Below are 20,864 nucleotides of genomic sequence, written 5' to 3'. Positions count from 1 at the left end.
GCTACTACACTTATTACAAATGATTTAATAACTGCTCTCGATAAAAGACAGCATTGTGTGGCCTTGTTTGTTGATTTGACAAAAGCGTTTGACTTAGTGGATCATGACTTACTGTTACAGAGACTTAAATGTATAAGTCTATGTAATTCAGCCTTGAGTTGGTTTCAAAATTACTTTTTTGATCGGACGCAATGTGTTGCGGTAGATAATTATATTTCATCCGTGTTAAAAGTCAATACGGGTGTTCCACAAGGTTCTTTACTGGCACCACTTCTTTTTTCTATTTTTATAAATGATTTAGGGCAGGGAATAAAATCCACAAAGTTACATTTCTATGCTGATGATACAATTATTTACTCAACTGCATCCTCTTTTGCTACAAGCTATTGAAATTGTCCAGAACTCTTTTAACATAAGCATACAAACATAAGCTTTCAGCATAATTCAATCAAATTGAAATTAGTTTTAAATGTTAATAAAACTAAGTATATTATTTTTTCGCGTAGTCGCTCTATAATCACTGTTCCGTCTATCCTTACTATTGATGACGTGCAAATAGAAAGAGTAACAACTCACAAATATTTAGGAATATGGATCGATGAGAAGTTGGCATTCAATGTTCACATTGATTACTTGGTAAAAAGACTAAAACCAAGACTGGGTTTTCTCTTTCGTCAAAAAAAAGTGTTTTTCATTTGGAGCTAGAATGAAAATTATACAAAGTACTTTTTTACCAATTTTAGATTATGGTGATATTATTTATATGCATGCTTCTATATATTTATTAAAAAGATTAGATTGTGTTTATTATGCCGCATTGCGTTTTATAACAAATGCTTGTTCACGTACTCATCATTGTTTGTTATATAACGGTGTAGGTTGGACCTGTTTATATCAAAGAAGGAAATCGCATATATTAGTATTTACTGTAAAGGCACTTCTTGGTATGCTTCCAAATTATATTACTAGGCTTTTATGCTAGTGTAAAAAGAATTACAGCACCAGATCGTCAATTGGCATTACACTAGATGTACCTAGAGTACATCCAGAACATGGAAAATCGTGCTCCATGGCTGTGGAATGAATGTCAAGCCATTTCTCCTTTAGAAATAATTCCTTCTTTGAATACATTTAAAAATATATTGTGCTGTAAAATGAGTGAAGTATGTTGCTGTTTTAATTAACTTACATTTGCAAATGTGTGTGGTTTTTTTTTTGTGTGTATAATGTGTTAATGTGTTTCTGTGATACTTTGGTACGGCCATCTTGGCCAGGACTCCCTGGAAGAAGAGATTTCTTTAATCTCAATGGGACCTTCCTGGAAAAATAAAGGTTAAATAAATAAAATAAAATAAATAAAATGTACATATTGGTACCTGTCATGAACTCTGTCTGTGTCTCCCCTGTCATGTCTCTTATTTTGAAGTCCTGTTTGTGTCTGCCATGTTTTGTAGTTCTGTGTAGTTCTTTTGTTTCTTTGGTCTTCGTGCTGATTGTTCGCCTATGTGTTCTCCATTACCCAGTGTAAAATCTACAATAAGTTACTGGCAGCTAGTTGCCAGTAATACCCAGTAATACTGTAATTTTTACAGAATTTTTTTACAGTGTGGTTTCAGATCACACACATTATGTCCATCTCTGTGATGACGCATAAGGGAGTGGCAACACATTTGTGGATCTAAATGGACAAAAGCTCTCATCTGCAAACCACATGAAAGCTTTTTAATGGGTAGCATTTGTGCAACGCCTTCTTACAAAAAGGGTTTGAACGAGAATCTGCGCCATACCAAGACCTGTAGGAGTAGAGGTAAGATCAATATTTTAGTTCTCAATACCGACTGCATGAATAATCTGACAGCACAAGAAAATTTTAGTATTATGAGTATTTTATCAAGAAGGATCTCCGGTATTTGTCATAAATTTACTCATTTCAGACCTCATACAGACTGTTAGCATTATCCTTGTTTATTTCAATGTAAGTATATATTTTGCTATGATTTCTTTAGGTGTCTTATTTGGCTTCTCAGTACTTCATGACATGTATTGCTGTAGAAAGATATCTTCTGATTGTAAGAGAGGGCTGTTTTGTAGGTGCATGCAGGGCTCTCTCTCAGTCACAGTCGATCACTTCTCTAAAGAGACGATTGGTTGTGGTGACTCTGCTATTTGTACTCCTGAGTTACATGTTTTGCATCCTTCCCTTTGCTGCTTCAAATGCTTGTTTTTAATTTTCAGTTACCTACCTTTTATAAACAAGATTACATTTATTGTTTACATGTTCAACCCGATAGTGGATTGTTTGTTGTATGTGTTCATGAGGACTGATGTCCGGGATGCTTTCAGGACGCCTCACTGCTGTTCCAGATGAAGAGAAAATGAAAGTGAAACTCAGTCATCATGTGTGATTACAGTGATATTATTTTTTGTAAACAAACAGTTAAGTGCATATACCTGATGATATGCACATGACAGTGGTCACATGTTTGTGGGCATGGTCCTAATATTTTTTGATGCATGTTTACAGTGATGCTGTGATGGTATCTCTTGTGATATTATGCCTCATGGACATCACTTAGATGTCAGTGTGGTTTGAAATTTGCATGTGTAAATGATTTTAAAGTGAAGAAAATAAAGACATTTTGGATTTATGTTAACAAATAAGAGGTCCCACTCAGGGCCGGCCCTGGGCATAGGCGGAATAGGCAAATGCTAAGGGCGCCGCCCACCCCTTGGGTCCCCTGGGCGCCCAAATTATTATTTTTTATTAATATTTATGTATATATACATTTAACTTATAATATTTAATTTTGTGCATGAAAACAGCCCTTATTGGTGAATTGTTAGCAGCATATTGTAGTGTCTCGGGAGATCGTGCTCATTGTTAAATAGCTCTGTGGCTATACTGCACTGAAGCGGCAGTTTAAGATATAAACCCAGAATTCAGCGAACGTCAAGAACAAGAAAACAACTATCAGACCGAGACGCAGGATTTAGCCTACATAACGTTGCACAGACCATGTTTAAATTTCGATGTTTCTGGCCAGAAATACCAACTTGTTCATTGTTTGTCTGGTATTAATAAGATACACATTGGAGTGCTGCTGGCTGCTCGCCGCGGTGCTGCAACGTGCTACTAATGATTCATTAATAAGGGCTGTTTTCTTGTACAAAATTAAATATTTTAAGGTAATGTACGGTGTTTAAACATGTAAAAAAGACAAGATTCGAACAATGTCAAGATCAAATGCCTGACTGTGTGTGTGTGTGTGTGTGTGTGTGTTTCCAAAATATTTTCAAAATAAAGAAAAACAAGACAAAGCTGTGCAGTTTGTTTCTGTGTAAGTTTATGAACAAAATGATCGGAACACAATTGTGACCCGTCACGGAAACCAGTGACACAAGTCGGCAGCACAAGTTTAGAGAAAATGAGAAACAATGTTTATTTTTCAAAATTTGTGATTTTCGTTTTATTGCAGAATCTGTTAGTTGAGATCACGAAGAAGCCTCTCCATGTTTGAGATAGCAGTTTTTGTATATTTAAACACGTACATTTTGCGGATAAAATACGCTTGTTTTTTTAAGAGATTCTAACGTGCAGCAGGGGGCGTCATTGTCTGTGTGTATATTTACATACGGTATAAGCTTGTGTTTTCGCCTCCGCCCCCAAAGGGAACAGCGTGACTACTAAATAAGGATAGTTCGCCCAAAAATGAAAATAATGTAATTAATGAGCTTTCTGTCCCCTTCATTGAAAATCTATGTACGGTTTCCATGTCTAGATAAAAACATCATCAAAGTGGTCCATGTGACATCAGTGGGTCAGTAAGATTGTGTTGAAGCATCCAAAATACAGTTTGGTCCAAAAATAGCAGAATTACGACTTTATTCAGCATTGTCTTCTCTTCCGGCTCGAGCGTGAAGTCACGTGACTGTAGTGACGCGGCTGCCCTGTTCCTCAGACATGTTTGCTAAGTTTTTTTTTCAAACTTATAGCGTGCGTCTCCCCAGACTGTAAAGCTCAGGCGCACAAAACAAAAGAAAAATAAAAGAAGCTGGGGGCCTGGGGCGGCACAAATAACAGTCAGCCGCATCGTACGTCAGCCGCATCACTGACTTTATACGGCGCCGCAGTCGGATGACGTCAAAGTACCGCGAGAGCTCCTCAAGAAATCTTACGGAGTAGTTTAATTTCGACTCGCTCTCGTGGTACTTTGTGAGTCATCTCTTTGTCAGTTCTCGCAGCGCAGCATGAGTCCAAACACATAGAAGTTACACAGAGATCCTTGTATTCTTTATATAATTGGCTTCATGTTTTGTATATCAATATTTTCCATGAAGTCATTGGCTGATGGAGGAACGAGCGAGCGATTGGTTAAGGACGTCACGTTTTCGACGGCACTGTTTGGATGATCTATTATACTACCTCCCTATTTTAAATACAAACTTTGAAGGCGGGTTCATGTGTTTAACGGAGTGTAATCTGATATACCCTTACATGTTACGATGTAAATAGTCCTCAGATTGTATGTTATATTCTATTACTAGACATTCATGCGAAATCTGAGGTAAACAATAGACTATACATCTACATTTCACGGATTATACGCATTTTTGGACAAAAATGGTCGTTGGATAATCTGAAAAAGACTGGATTCGACTTGTGATCCCCACAAAGGTAAAAAGAGTCATGTTTATTTTTGCATGTTGTCATTTGGACTTCTGTCATAAAATACAACATATGATGGTAGAACATCTGTATCTATCTATAAACGGCTTTACAGGGGGTATGGCTTAGCTAAATGAGATGTAAATGAGCCCTATTGTCTCCCCCAGTTGGAAAGAAGAGTCCCTTTCATCTCGATTTTCTCGGTTTGAGTATTTCTGAGTTCCTATATTCAAATGGCCACAACTTCTCCAAATCTTATCAGATTTCCATGTGTTACAAATCGTTGGAAAGCTTAGCACTTTCAGAATCTGTGAATAACTCAAAATGGCCCAGATCCGACTTGTGTCACTACTTTCCGTGACTGGTCACAATTGTCTGTGACTCTAGGGGCACTAGGTGAAATTTTGCCTAGGGCAGCAAATTGGCCAGGGCTGGCCCTGGTCCCACTTGTAACCCATTAACAGTTTTATAAGTTGAATTTATTAATAAGTATTTATTTTTTATTATTATTATTATCTTTTATTATATTCTTTTTCAACATGTCTACAATAATCATAATAATAATGAAAGTCATCAGAATATCTTTTCCCCATTGTGCCCATTGAAACTGACAGGGAAAATTTCTGTATTATTATGTATGTTTGCACTACCTTATATGTTATCGTTTTATAGTTTATGTCTGTATTTTCTTCTACACTGAAGGCTCCTATGATATAAAACAATCTTTGTGTGTGTGAACACACTTGGCAATAAAACACTTTCTGATTTTGACCACTCATGGTTACTCAAGTATTGTTAACGTCACCGTCTAAGATAATAGCAGTGGTAACAGCTATGAAAACTTTCTATTGACAGCTTTTATGTTTGTCAAAATGATACAAAAATAAGACAGTTCACTTAGTGCAACCCATAGTGTGATACCGGCAACATCTAAGAAGTGCCGGAACGCAAGAAAAAGGAAAGGTACACTGAAGTGTAGGCCTACTTCAAGCACTGCACTTACTGTATAACCATCTTATATCATTTAGATGTATACAGGTATGTATCATACTACAACCAAAGTAATTTATTTTAATAAACAAAACATTTAAAACAACATATAAATGTATAGAAAGGTATACTCCTGGGTCTTTCCATTGGCGGTTGTATTTGAATAAATAATGAGGTGAGTCTAATAAAGAATACCAGGGGCTATTTTAGGGGTATTTTATTATAAATATAATTTTGTTTCATATCATTATGTTTTATATTATCATGTTTAACGTAATAATGCTTTAACTTACTGATTTATATTTTTAAAATCCTTTTATTCCAAGTTTTTAAATAATTCGTTTGACCATACGATTAGGTGGGCACACTACGTCATCTGGGGGGCATTGCCCCCCCTTGTCGACAGGCCTGATACAAATCTGGACCTAAATCGTACATATTAGGATATCTTCAAAGGTACAACTCCAATGAAAGCTTTTGTACCCTTTGCTTACCCTTGGTGTACAATATATCCAGCACAAGTTATATAAAATGGCATCATACAATTGGGTGGACTTAAGTAATACCAACAAATGCAAGACAATAAACAGCTATTAGTGTGTTAATATTAACTGAATGCTGAGATCAAGTTTGTCAATTTATTTTAAAATGCAGTTACCACTCCTCATTCAAGAATCATTTATGCTTTTAGAAAAAAAAACTATTGGCAATCTAATGGACAAAACTCCATTTTTACCAATCATTTCCACACCCTTTCCTGTTGATCTGTATTCGTACACTTACACTATCAGAAAGAAATTGTCAAAAAATAGTACTTAGCTATCACTGTGGCGGTACCCTTTCAAAAAGTAAACCTTTCTACCTAAAAAGTTTGTAAAAGTCATATAAATTGGTACCAAAGAATTCATATTAGTCACTCAAGGTTGGTTATTAAATAAATGTATATGTACTGTACATAATTTTAAAGGGTATTGCCCCAGTGACAGGTAGAAACAGAGCACTACTAAGATAAAATATAGGACAAAATATTTTTTAGCTCTCATCTGCAAACCACATGATGAAAGATTTTAATGGGTAGCATTTGTGCAATGCTTTATTTGTTCACAGATCAGTTCATTATAAAAGAGTTTCAACCAGAAGCTGTGCCATTACCAAGACCTGTAGGAGTGAAGGTAAGATCAATATTTTATCTCTCAATACCAACTGCATGAATATTCTGACCGCACAAGAAACTTTGAGTTTCAATATGATGAGTATACGGGTATTACAGTATGTGATTTTTTATTTTAAGTTGGCTATGTACATTACAAAACACCTTTATAGCTATTAACATCTTAAACCTTGAAGTGTGATCTTAGAATTGAGGAGCTGGGATGCAAAAGCCACTAAAGGTCATCTCCTTCCAAAAAGGGACAATGATATTAACCAAATGCTCTTGGCATGTATTATATGTTCATCAAATACTTTCACTTCAAAATCCTGGCCTGAGGTCATTTAGAAATACTGCTTTGTTGGCAGAATCCATTAAGAGTTTGAAAAATTCTAATTTACAAGAAAACATGTCAGACGCACTTAGAGGGTTTTGCATCAGAGCTCTACAATTTTAATAGGTTGTCATAATCCTGCCCTCCTGTCATAGTTATTATAGTTGTTCATAGTCATGTGGCAGGATTGTGGCGGTACCCATGTTTTGTGTTGTAGCACATGGCCTTGGTTTGGGCTGTGTGCTGCTGTGTCTCGTTTGTGTCCCCACCCCCCTTGTCTCCTCGTTAGCTCTCCCATCAGTGAGTGCGTTTACATGCACAGTCTTACGCCGATTATGCTGAATAAACTGAACACACGTGGGGTCATGTAAACACATAAAACAGTTTTCTTTAATCGAGGAAAGCCCATAAACGGCGTATGAAAAAACCGATCGGCACAGGTAGTTTTTTGCTCATTACCCCGATTTCGCGTGGCATGTAAACACCTTAACCGGGTTTCTCACGGTTTTGTCCATGTGCGCATGTCTCCGCGTGTGAAAGTTAAACGTCAGACGCGCAAGTAAGCGAAAAGTAACCCATGTAAGTCTCTGTTCTACTAAAGCAGTTAGCAGAGAAACTGCAAAAATAAAAACTGATGTTATATTTACAGGTTCTAGAGACACGAAAAGAGATAAAACAATATAGCTTAAGACAGATATGCCGTCGGGTTTTTGATCGACTATTATGTACTATAGGCGTTGACATCACTACCTGCGAGAAACCTGTCAAAGCTGTTTTTTTATTTGCATGTAAACGCATGAAAACTGTTTTATAATAAGCAGATTTTTGATAGTTATCCGCTTATTCTGTGCATGTAAACATACTCAGTGTTTGATTAGTTTCCACTGTTCCCTCTTGATATGTTCCCTTATATAATGCCCCGTTGTCTAGTGTCCTGTGCTTGTGCGTTGTGTATTTATGTATATTTATCATGTCCTTGATCATGTCATGTCGTGTCGTCTATCAGGTCTCCCTGGATCGCGTTGAATGGCTTGTGTCCAGTCGGTGTTTGGGTTGAGTCCTTGTTTCAGTGCTGTTTGTTAGAGTCAGTCCTGTCTAGTCTGTTTATTTCTAGTGCTGTTTTCCCCATCGTGGGTTTTTGCTTTGTGTTTGTCTTATAATAAAGTCTTGTTTCATGTACCTCAACCTCGTCTGCGATTGGGTTCGTTCCCCGTTGTCTCGCTCGGTCATGATGGAGGGACCGGGCGGGCAGTTCATGACACATGTAATAAATACATATCATGGATTGCATGCAAAGATGTTTATTGATGTGAAAAAAACCCTCTCGGTTATGTATGTAACCCTCGTTCCCTGAAGGAAGGGAATGGGGACGTCACGTCGTGTTTGGGAACTGCACCTGCCTCTCGTTAAATACTCAACCGGTGTGGCGGCGCCGGCAGGTGCAAATACCTGCATGCCAAGTTCATTGGCGTTTTAGTAGTTTCTCGAAGTAGATTGGTCCCGCTAGGCACGTTCCCAATTCGTCGGTCACGACGTGACGTCGTAGTGACCAACTGAAAGGGAACTAAAATTAAACATGCAATAAAATACTGCATGAAGAAAATATCAATAAAAGAAAAGTCAAAGTTGTTAGTCAAATTTTAATTCATCTTCCAAACCTGACCTTAAACCATCTGTGTTTAATGAGCAAAACAATTAACTACAGTTTAACACTTGTCACATTAAATAACAGTGTTATCACAACGTGTAACCAAAAACATATAAACATATATAAACATATAACTTTTTTTAAATATAGTGGCATTTCTAAAGCTAATAAAAATGCTGTTTTAAAATAGGGGACAAACACAGCATTTGGGTTTACTTAACCCAGAAAACATCTTATTTTTGACCCAACAATGGTTTAAAACAACCCAGTATAGGTTAATTTATAAACCAACAGGTTGGGTTTGTCCCTTTTGCATGGGCGTGTCTAGAGGGGGGGCATGGGGTGGCAACCCCCCCCCGGGATATGATTGGCCCCCCTGGTGCCCCCCCTCCAATCTCATTGGGCCAGCTAGATTTACTGTCCTGAAAATGCCCACCGCACCATTGGACCAGAGAGCTGTTTGATTTGAGACTCGCGCGAACGTGAAGAAGCAGCAGCACAGTAGTTGCATGTTTTTAAAACAGGAGAAAAGAGACACCACGACACCCACCGCACCATTGGACCAGTATTCAATCACTGTTTGATTTGAGACTCGTGCGGGCGCCCCGCCACAGACTCAACACTGGCACAAATCAACACAAATCAAATAGATTTTTCATGATTACCATTTACATTTTATATTACTATTTAAAACGGCTTCGTTCCCTGTTGCAAGCGCTCAGCAGCGCCTCTCTCGCGTGCACGCTTTCTCACTGCTGCGTGCGGAACCTCGACAGTAGTCTCGCATAGCCAGACCTTCAATACTTTAGCCAACAGTCTGTGGGCGTGACGTCTGAAACTACCTCGACAGTGCCTCTCTTACATGACACTGAAGGAATTAAAAGTTGGCGGTGTTTTCCACCTGGGTTCCTCCGTGTACTTGTCTTTTCACGTAAAAGTAACAGTCAACAGATGTTACTGACAGAGAAGACGGTTGATCGAGTATTATAACTTAACGAAAGGTTAGTAGTGCCCCCCCCACATACACCAGTTCTCTGTGCACGAGCTCTCTCCCTCCCTATGGTGTGGTATGCGCATGCGCGTAACAGTATTCTCTGATATTTTTGATTTTTTTCCCAAACGGTCCTCCCTTACGAAAATTAACCATGGTTTTACTACAGTTAAAACCAAAAAACCATGGTTAGTGTAGTAAAACCATGGTAACCACAAAATAACCATGGTTTTGACAACCATGGTTTTCAAAAACCATAGTTAAACCATGGTTAGTGTAGTAAAACCATGGTTTTGCTCATAGTAATCAATTCACCAAAAAACCATGGTTACTACACTTTTACCACAATAAAACCATGGTTAACAAAAATACGGCTACTAACCAACAGCACTACTTTGTTTAACTTAATATGTTTTGTTTATTTAAAATGTTAAATTTTAGAGCAGAGTTTTGTCATACATTTTCTTTGGGGGGGCCGCGAAAGAAATGCATCGTACATAAGGGGGGGCCGCACGCGGAAAAAGTTTGAGAACCACTGATTTAGATAACCTACTTAAAGGAATAGTTCACTTAACTTAAATGGTCATATACCTAAACTTGTTTCAAACCTGTATGAGTTTCTTTCTTCTGCTGAACACAAAAAAAGAAAAGAGTTAAGAATATCGGTAACAAAAATCAGTTGATGGATCCCATTGACTTCATATGTAGGAACAAAATAACATGGCAGTCAAAGGGGTTCATCAACTTTCTGGCTACTAAGATTCCTCAAAATATTTTATTTTATGTTCAGCAGAAGAAAAACTCATAGAGGTTTGAAATAACTTGAGGATGAGTAAATTATGGCAGAAAGTGAACTATTCTGGAACAGAACTGTGTTGTCTAATCCAGGGGTTTTCAAACTGGGGGCCGCGAGATGGTGCCAGGGGGCCCCAGTTTTATGACATTTTATAAAATACATTAATTTATCATGAATTCTGTGTAATTAAACATAAAAAAATAAGGCTACTAACCAAAAGCACTACTTTTTTTGTATAATTTAATATGTGTTTCAGTAAAATGTTGAGTATAGAACAGTTTTTTGTCACAAATTTTCTTTGAGGGGCCACGAAGGAATGCACCATACACAAGGGGGGGCCGCACGCTGAAAAAGTTTGGGAACCACTGGTCTAATCCATGCAAAATACAAAAAATTGATAGAATTTCTTTGCAATGCACAAGATTTTGTGAACCATGCTTAATATTTTCTAAACCAGTATTTATTTTCATTTGAATTTTCTGATTGGCCCCCCCTGACTGGTTCTTGGTCCCCCCTGTGCCCCCCCATTTATAAAATCCTGGAATCGCCCATGCCCTTTTGGCCCAACAATGGCTTGAAAAGAACCCAGCATTTTTAGTGTATAACAACCAGTGGCGGCTCGTGACTGCTCATCCGAGAGGCGCAAATTCAAAATATTTGTTCGGAGTGTCGTGTGTGTTGCTCGGGTTTTCAAAGTGTGTGTTTGTTGCATCATGTAAACCATGTGCATCACGTGTTTTGTCAAGGTGGGTGCCTGCTGCACACGCGTCAAAACCATTTATGATAAAAGAGACGCTCACGTTCACAAAACACGCAGGACACTCCCTTAACAGTAAACTCTGATTATGCATGAGATTATACAAGTATCTGGCAAACACGAGCATCTCTTTTATCATAAACCAGTGGCGAAGCCAAAAATGTTCAAGTGGGTGGGCCTTTATAAAACAGGGTGAGCAAAGCATAGAATGTACATAAACTGGGGGCGTGCACAACAAAGTGTTTACGCCCGTGGCCGGCGTATGTTTTTTTCCCAATAGAAGCACAGCTTTTCTCAAAACAGCCAGCAGCTTTCCGTTTTTTCCGCGCTGTGGTCGAAAAATATTCAACTTTGGGGGAAAAGCTCAGCTCGTCAATGTAAGTTCTCACACGGCCGTTCAATCACAGTGGACGAAGGGCGGGACAAATATCACAACAACCAACCGGCTCACAGCTCAAGTATCACAGCAACAAAGCTCTTGGCTGAAAAAACAGCTGGCATTCCGCGTCCTCCAGGCGTTTTCAGCCGCGTTTAAAAGCTTTGGTGTGCACGCTACCTAAGCCAAGTTACCTTGATGCCATGCAGGCAGCACAATGTTTCAAAGGGAAAATTATAAAACAACTTATAAATAACCAACAGTAGTTTGTAGTGGTGTGACGAGATCTCGTGCGACGAGATTAAATGTGTCTCGTGAGATTAAGTGTGTCTCGCGAGATTTCTTGTGGAGGTGAAATGCTGGCCGTTTCTCAAATAAAAGACTGCATCCTTCTGAGGTCGCATTTACTTCATAAAGACTGTCTTATTAGAGACTATTAACAATTATAAAGTTTACTAATAATTGAGTTAATCGCAAATTGTTGTAATATGCTCACGACTTGCGAATCTAATGCTCAGTTAATGATCTGAAATAAACCTTGATGACGTATGCAGCCTGCATATGCGACCTCCGGAGGATGCAGCTTTTTGACCCTTTTAGGGGCCAGTTACACCAAAAGCGTTTATGGCAGTTGCAGGCGCTGAGAGCGGAGAGCAGAGAAGCGCTCGACGTCAGAGTCGTATAATAAGAGAGTTACGACACTCACATAGACGTCCGTTGTAAGAATGGAATGCGGAAGTAACAGCGTGTCATGGAGTGACGCATGGTTACAAACGCAGCACTGAAGCCCATTCATTTCAATGGCACCTGCTGGTAAATCGATGAAATTACCGTTTCTCTTTACATTTTCAGACATTTTATGAATATAGTCAACAGTGATATTTTATGAACTCTGCTGTAGGTAATGATTATCGTTAATAATAACTAGTAAAAAATTTTTATTTTAATGAGTTGTGTATAATGTGTGAATAATATAGATTTAATGGTTTAATATTTTATTACTGGTGGCCATCTACTTTATACTTAGGGGGCAACAGCGACAAGCTAAATGCCTTATAAGAAAGTCACACTGCTTCACAATGCTGCTATGTGTTTCATTGTGTTTGGTAAGTAATACGAGTGATGTATCCTCGAAAATCACGTATAATTATATTAACATTTAATGTGTACTATAAATACAATTAAATATGAATTTAGTGTGTTTCTGTTATGCTTCATTGTTACAAATAACCGCGTTGGCGATCTTTTTTGTGATTTTAATATAGTAAAAGTGTAGGAATTATGTTTTTAGCAGATTGATAGCCATTTATATAGCCATATTCTTGCTACAAAAATAAAAGATAAACTGTGTTGCTGTAGTTGGTAGAGATAACCACAGTTATCTTTGGGTCATCATCAGTGATGCCGGTAACGCGTTACTTAGTAACGCGTTACTCTAATTTTACCACTTTTTTTTAGTAACGAGTAATCTAACGCGTTAATATTTCCAAACCAGTAATCAGATTAAAGTTACTTATCCAAGTCACTGTGCGTTACTATTTTTGAAATTTTCCTTAGTAAAATATATATTTTCTTGTATATTTCTTCTTGCATCTCGGGAAGTGAAGTCAGGTGTGCGACAAGTCACGTTTTCAGCACGAGGACAATTCAGGTCACGTGTAAGGGACACAAACGTAAACAACGTACAATGGAGAGAGAAGAGAGATGCAGCTACAAAGACACTACGTCAATTTAAAAAAACAAAAAAAACATTTGGAGTCGCGGCATGGCGCAGACAGTCAAACTAAGAGCAAGTCCCACCTGGTGATGCGAAGCAGTGAGCAGGAGTTCATCCACTACCCAAACAACAAAAGCTGGACTTCAGTGCAAAACCAGTAAGTGTGGGAGAGTTGAAGAACGAAAGTAACAAAGCGATTTTCTCCGAGCCCTGATAACATCTCCATCTCAGTATGACAGCATATTAGCACATAACCTCTGAAAGGATTGACAAATATCGCGTTATTTACTCACCGATTTCCACGTGTAGATCCAGAACTGTGTTTTCAACCATGATAAGTACATTCCAAAAGCGGTCTTTTTTTTCTTACAACGCGTTGTTTTCTCGTTTCATGTGTTACAATACTGATAAATCTACAAGGTATATAACATCCTGAAGACTTCTCAGTTTTTCAAAATAAAAGTAAGTCGAGTTTATAGAGTAAGTAGATCCTGTGTCGGGTCAAAAGTAACACTTGTTAGTTTTGTCCCGCTGCTAATACTGTGTATAATATGGTAAAAAATTGATATTATTCTAATTTGATTTAATTTTATTTTCATAGTGTTCAAACTATTGAATTTTTTTTAGTCTCAGCAATTTAAGTTTGTACTGTTGGTTGCTTTTGAAACATTTGATAAAACTGAAATTTAAAATAAAAATGTAATTTAATTATTTTTTACAAAGATAAATGACAAAATAAGTTTGCAGTTACATATTAAAGAGGTCATAGTCATATATATTTAATAAAAACAAGTGTAACACAAAAATCTATCATGTTTTGTTGTGTTACTTTTGACCCACCTGTGTGTTACTTTCGTCCCTGCTGTCAAGGTCAAAAGTAACAATTTACTACTCTTGTTTAAAGTGAAATTACAGAAGTCGTTTTACATTTGTTCAAAATTCCAGCTGGTTTTGATAGACCACACTTGTGAGTTATTGACCACAGCAAAAATATATCTCTGTCTAAAACATTAACTTTTAAAATTAAGTTTTTCTGAAAATGGCCCCTGCTCACCCCTATTACATTTACTTAAAATGTCAGGAGATACATTGTTGACGTTTCTGTTAAAAATGCACTTCCAATAAAGTGAGTGTTGGCAAAACCGGTTGTCATTTTTAATGTTGAGGCAGTGGGGGTGTTGGCAGCTACTGGAATGTAACTAACAAAGTAACTTGTAATCTAACTTAATTTCTTTTAAAATCAAGTAATCTGTAAAGTAACTTAGTTACTTTTTAAAGGAGTAATCAGTAATCAGTAATCAGATTACTTTTTCAAAGTAACTGTGGCATCACTGGTCATCATTAACTGTTTATCTTTATTAACTGATTTACTGTATTTCCATCACTCCCTAGTAAAAACACGTTATAAACATAGTAAGTATAGTGATCAATTCACATTACAAGCTAATATTTACCTAAAATAGCTGAAAACCTATGCAAACAGATTGACAAGACAGCTGACTCGGTGGTTGCTTAGCAATATGAAAATCCGCGTCGCTCTGCTCTTTTTTAAAACAGGCAGTGTGTCGTGCCTTGCATTTCGAAGCGTTTAAAGCGCGGTTGGTGTGATTAGCCCCTTAGGGGCCAGTCACACCAAAAGCGTTTATGGCAGTTGCAGGCGCCTTTTTTGAATGATATTCTATGGGCAGGGCGCGTTTGCGCGCTGTTTATGCGCGCCGAGCGCCTTGCGTTTTTTTGCCGCCTGCCGCGCACGCATTTTTGAAGGAGTGCTGAGAGCGGAAAAGCGCCTGATGTCATTCGTGTCTTTCCATTGTCCAATCGAATGAGGGGAGAGGCAAGCCCGCGTCTGCCAAATTTGTGACCAGGATGCCCGCAACCTGTGAGTTCCACTTCCGCAATGTTTGTGTCCAAACCTGCGGATTTTCTCTGGGCATTTGTGTACAGTTTTCACAAGCTCCGACTAAACATTCGTTCAGATTAACATCCAGAATAACAGACATTAAACATGATTGCTTTTAAAATTAGGGATGTGCACGAATGGTCAAATATTCGATCTGCAATAATAATTAGAATGGGGAAAAAAATGATATTCAAATGTTTTTAATCCGCCACCGCAGCATTACGGTTACTGCTTATTTAATAATTTTTCACTTCACCTGTACGGTCTTTTACAGACTTTAATGGAAAAATACATTAAAATTAATATGTATGTATTTCTGATTGTTTTGGTTATTCAGATTGCAGACTAATTTAAGTGTTTAGAGTTTTAATGCCGGGTATTAGACGTGCTTCTCCGCCGCCGCATCAGCATCCATCATGAAAGATTTGTTAGCTTCCTTATATAAGCCTAGTTTATTTCGTTGTTAAAACAACATGAGGCACACATGGAAAGCGAAACGGAGAACATGTATTTTATCTGTGGATATGGTTATAACGAGCCCGATGCAAATGCCGTAACAGCAAACAATAGCTCCGTTTTGTGAAGTGTTGTTAAATTAAGCTCTTAACTTTGCACCCTCAGCAATAATGTATCAAGCCAGCTTGCGTTATTTGTAACAAAATATTAAATTCAGATATATTTGTTAGATCCGTTTGTTGTTCTCACTGGAGTTTTTTCTGCAGCTGGCATTAATGAGAAAAACGGGTTTCACAATATGATTTTCTTTCTAAACAAAAACATGTCAGACTAAATAAAGAAGATATTCATATTTGACTGAGCCTTCGATCCATGCGGGGTTTTAACGTGCATTAAATGCCATAATTTTTTTTATTAGCATTAACGTTAAAACAAAAACACAACTAGCACATCTCAGTTTTTAAATGTATACTGCATGGTAAACAAGCACCAAAGGATTAATTAAACAAACAGTTTAACTTTTAAAAACCTGATGTGTCACTAGTAGCCTACTCACCAGTTTTTCCAGACGTGAGGCAGATATAACTGAAGTTGGGTTTGTTATGCCACATGTTGTTTGGCTTAATTTTCTTCCCAAATTGTGTGTGTTGACTCCATTTCTATTACACACAAAAATACCATAACTGCAATGGTAGGATTAATAATTGGCATCATTTCTTTCGGTGTTTCGGCTTACGGATTTCGGCCTAGGTTTCCTCGTTTTCGGTTCCGACCAAGAATTTTCATTTTGGTGCATCCCTAGTGATAAGACGTCTATTCGTAGTACTATTATTTATTTTTGTTAAATTATTTACACATTTGTCTGGAAAATGGCCTTTTGATTGGGTGTGCCACAACTCAAAGTGCCCACCCGTAGCTTCGCCACTGTCATAAACCCTTTAGACGCGTCTGCAGTAGGCACTTGTTTTGACAAGACACGTGAGGCACATATAATCTCTCAAAGCGCAGAACACATATTTTGAAATAAGGAACCACACACATGACGGGCTACATACATGTTGTGATGAACTTCACATCGAGTGCCCTTGAAAAAAGAAGTCACCGGCCGCCACTGATAACAACATGTTTTATTAAGTTTGAATTCAAAATCTGTTAGGACCTCATTAAACACAGTTATTTAACTCATTTTACTGTTGCTTTTCATTACAAGAGGAACACGTGAGAACAAGAAGTTCATGAAGATAAAACCAAGAGGCATCACATTCTCAAGTATGAGACACTTTTATATTGTTTCTTATATAAAACCTGCTTATATAAAATACTGATTTAAAATGCTTATAATGTCAACCAATGTGTTGTTAGTTAATGTGTATCACTAAAAATCTAATCCTACAGAAGTCAAGAACATCTTCATCAGTTCATCCACTTGTTCTACATTTTAAAAAGTCACCTGCAATGGAAACTGAGGAAAATTTGACCACAACTCATTATGCAAATAATACGATTTTTTTTAATTCCGCAACCACAATATTTAATGTCTACACATGTATCATCTTAAGCATTGAGTCTCCCTTCCTTTGTTTGGCCATTTACACAGTTTTCTTTCTCACCAAATCTGGTCAAGGAGCTCCGGTATTTGCCATAAATTTACTCATTTCAGACCTCATACAGACTTTTAGCATTATCCTTGTTTATTTCGGGAAAATATATGCTAATATATATACTATATTTGCTATGATTCCTTTAGGTGTGTCTTTTTTGGCTTCTCTGTACTTCATGACATGTATTGCTGTAGAAAGATATCTTCTGATTGCTCATCCGATTTGGTACAGACATCGTCACCCAGTCAAATGTCTCGTCTGTACTTCTCTGACTGGCTGGTTGCTATCCTGCATTTTATTTTTGTTTCTTGGGGGATACCTGCTATTAATCATACCTCTGTCTTACTACCTGGTGATAGTTTTCTGTTTCGTAGGTGCATGCAGGGCTCTCTCTCAGTCACAGTCGATCACTTCTCTAAAGAAACGATTGGTTATACCGACTCTGCTATTTGTACTGCTGAGTTACACGTTTACCATCCTTCCCTATGTTATTATATCTTTTCTACAGTATTATTTTGATTCTATGATCCTTTACCATACAACGATACAAATTGCATTGGCTTTTTATATGTTAAACCCGATTATGGATTGTTTGTTATATGTGTTCATGAGGACTGACGCCGGGGATGCTTTCAGGACGCCTCACTGCTGTTCCAGACGGAGAGAAATTCAGAGTGAAACTCAGCTCACAAACTTAACCGGTGAACACAGTCATCATGTGTGATTACAGTGATATTATTATTGTTAACAAATAGTTCAGTGCATATTTCACCGGATAGTATGCACATGACAGCAGTCACATATGTTTGTGAGCATGGTCCTAAAATTGTGTAATGCATTTGTACTGTAATGCTGTGATCGTATCTGTTGTGATCGTATGTCTTGTGGACATCACTTAGTTGTAAGCGGTTTATCAATATGTCAGTGTCTTATGATATTTGCATGTGTAAATTATCTTAAAGTGAAGAAAACATTTGTGAATAATGTTATCAAATAAGAAGTCCCACTTGTAATCTATTAACAGTTTAATACATTTAATTTAATAACTTTAATTTTTAAAGTGCACCTATTTAATTTCTAAAAAACAACATTATTTTGTGTATTTGGTATATGTGTTTGCATGGTTTATGGTGCAAAAACACATACCGTACATTTTTTGTAGCTCCAGATATACTGCTTTCCTTAAAACGCACTGATTTTGTACAAAACTCGTCGATTTGAAAAGCACTGTGTCACTGATTGGCCAGCTAATCTGTACGTTGTGATTGGCTTGAATACCTCTGACGTCAGCTAGAAATGTGACGCTCCTTACCATGTTTGAAAGATTCGCTCACAATGCAATGCTAACAGGAGTTAACTTACAGGCTGTGAGTCCGAAGCGGGAGGAATTATGATAATGTCGGTCTTTACTACATCACCAATCCCAGGAAGTAAACTGTTGCCTACAATCTGTGTGTAAGTTGTAGTCCAAGAAAAAGATTTATGTTGGAAATGATAACTTGCGTCATCGTTTACTTCAGAGTTTTTACCTTTTGCATATCACTAACATGTACTAACACACTTACACACCAAAGGAAATGTAAAATCATGAATGGGACCATTGGTGCTCTTCAAATAATGTATTTATTAATCCATTAATATTTGTCTTTTATGTGTATATTCTTATTCTACATGTCTACAATAATAACTGTTATTATTATCACACATCCTTATGTCTCTGAAGACAGGGTAAAATAGTTATCATCACTGGTTATTTAAATTAGAAATGTAATCTTCCTATTGATGTCTTTTATTGATGTTTGTCAAAATAATAAATAAATCTGATAATTCACTCAGTGTCTCACTGTAGTGTGATGTCATTACTAATCACTCATTCACTGACGCTTTAACTCGGAGAGGAACAGTACCACCAACATCTAAGAAGTGCCGGAACGCCAGAAAAAGGGAAGGTACACTAAAGATAAAAATATAAAAGTGCCGGCCCACTTCAAGCACTGCACTTACTGTCTCTTATATCATTTATATCTACTATGTATTATATCAAACTCTTTTATTTAAATAAACAAAACATATAAAACAATATATAAATGTAAAGAAAGGTATGCTGCTGGAGACTTGCCATTGGCTGTTGTATTTGAATAAATAATGAGGTGAGTCTATAAAAGTATAACAGGGGCCATTTCAGGGATGTTTTATTAAAAATATAATTTTGTATATTATATTTTAAAATAAAATGAAAATCTGTCATCTGTTTTGCAATATTGTGGTATTTTTTTATTTGTGAGCTTCACTATTCTTAAAAAATGTATGTGCCCTTATAGGGTGACCAGATGAGTTGGCTGAAATTCGGGACGGGGGGTTGGGGTTCATCCAATAATAGTTTTATTTATTAATTTTATTTAATAATAAAAGACAGTGAATTTCAAACTGAATCAATCATATTAATATAAGTACATATGCATGTAAATAAATTTATATAATACGTATAGAAGTATTTTATACTTTATACAATATAGTTAGATCATATAGTTTTCTTTATTTTACTTAATAATAAAAATAAGGAATTTCAAACTGAAGTTAATGAACTAATCATATTTTTTAATATAAGTACATATGCGTATAAATTTATATTATACGTATAGATGTATTTTTTGGAACAAAGTGCCTTGACATCGACCAATATGACTCCTTCACGCGACTGACTGTCAATGCCTACACTTTCAACTGTCCTCGCGCTGCTGCAACTTTCGCTCTCTTAATCAACTCTATAAAACAAAAAGGTCCTATTGTCTTTGTGCACATAGATGAATTAGATAAATTAATAGAAACAATACAACGTTACGTCAGCATATTTCGCGGAGGTTTTAACTGCTGCCAGCACAATGAGAGCCTACAGTATAAAAACAAGATGCTGCAGCCAATGAGCAGCCGGCGGGGGCTGGCTGCAGGATGACTCAACCCCCTCGCTCATGTTTTATCAGACAACTACTACTCAAGATTTGCTTTAGTATAAGTTTCGGGGAAATTAAAGCGGGATTAAGATTTAGCTTCAGTATGATTTTCGGGACAATTAGAGCAGGATTCGGAATTCGTGACAGCAGCTTAGATTTCGGGACTGTCCCAAATTTTTCGGGACATCTGGTCACCCTATGCCCTTATAATCTTTAATCAAGAATGCAAATCTTCTCCCCTCTTCAAAACGATCTCTCTTTACTTCCGGTCATATGGTACGACAAGGTGGGCGGGGTCCGAGAGAAGATCGCTCTGGTTGGCAATTAGCAACACAACACAACTTCAAATGATCCAATCAGATCTCAATTAACAAATTCAAATCCAGCCCTGCTTTATTTCATTTTAGAAGCCGGTTTCACTCAGATATACATCACCACGGGGAAAATTAGGCAATCGCTACTCCCATTTCATGGCAACTTTAAATTCCTTTTTTCCAAGTTTAAGTGACTTGTTTTGTCATAAATAACAAG

General features: G+C 37.2%; 1 long non-coding RNA gene across 2 annotated transcripts; it reads left to right on the top strand.

Annotated features, from left to right (window-relative positions):
* Window positions 1–530: 530 nt before the first annotated feature.
* Window positions 531–19,711, top strand: LOC141361423 (uncharacterized). 2 transcript variants are annotated; one of them, XR_012367482.1, is made up of 4 exons: window positions 531–1,807; window positions 6,764–6,828; window positions 16,992–17,050; window positions 17,177–19,711. It is a non-coding gene; the product is annotated as an uncharacterized lncRNA (long non-coding RNA). The 2 variants fall into 2 exon arrangements; XR_012367481.1 differs by having other exon boundaries at window positions 16,992–19,711.
* Window positions 19,712–20,864: the final 1,153 nt, after the last annotated feature.

This window comes from Misgurnus anguillicaudatus, chromosome 24 (assembly GCF_027580225.2).
Source record: "Misgurnus anguillicaudatus chromosome 24, ASM2758022v2, whole genome shotgun sequence".
NCBI classification, from domain to species: Eukaryota; Metazoa; Chordata; class Actinopteri; order Cypriniformes; family Cobitidae; genus Misgurnus; species Misgurnus anguillicaudatus.
The sequence above is the reverse complement of the archived record's forward strand: the minus strand, read 5'-3'. Positions and strand labels throughout refer to the sequence as shown.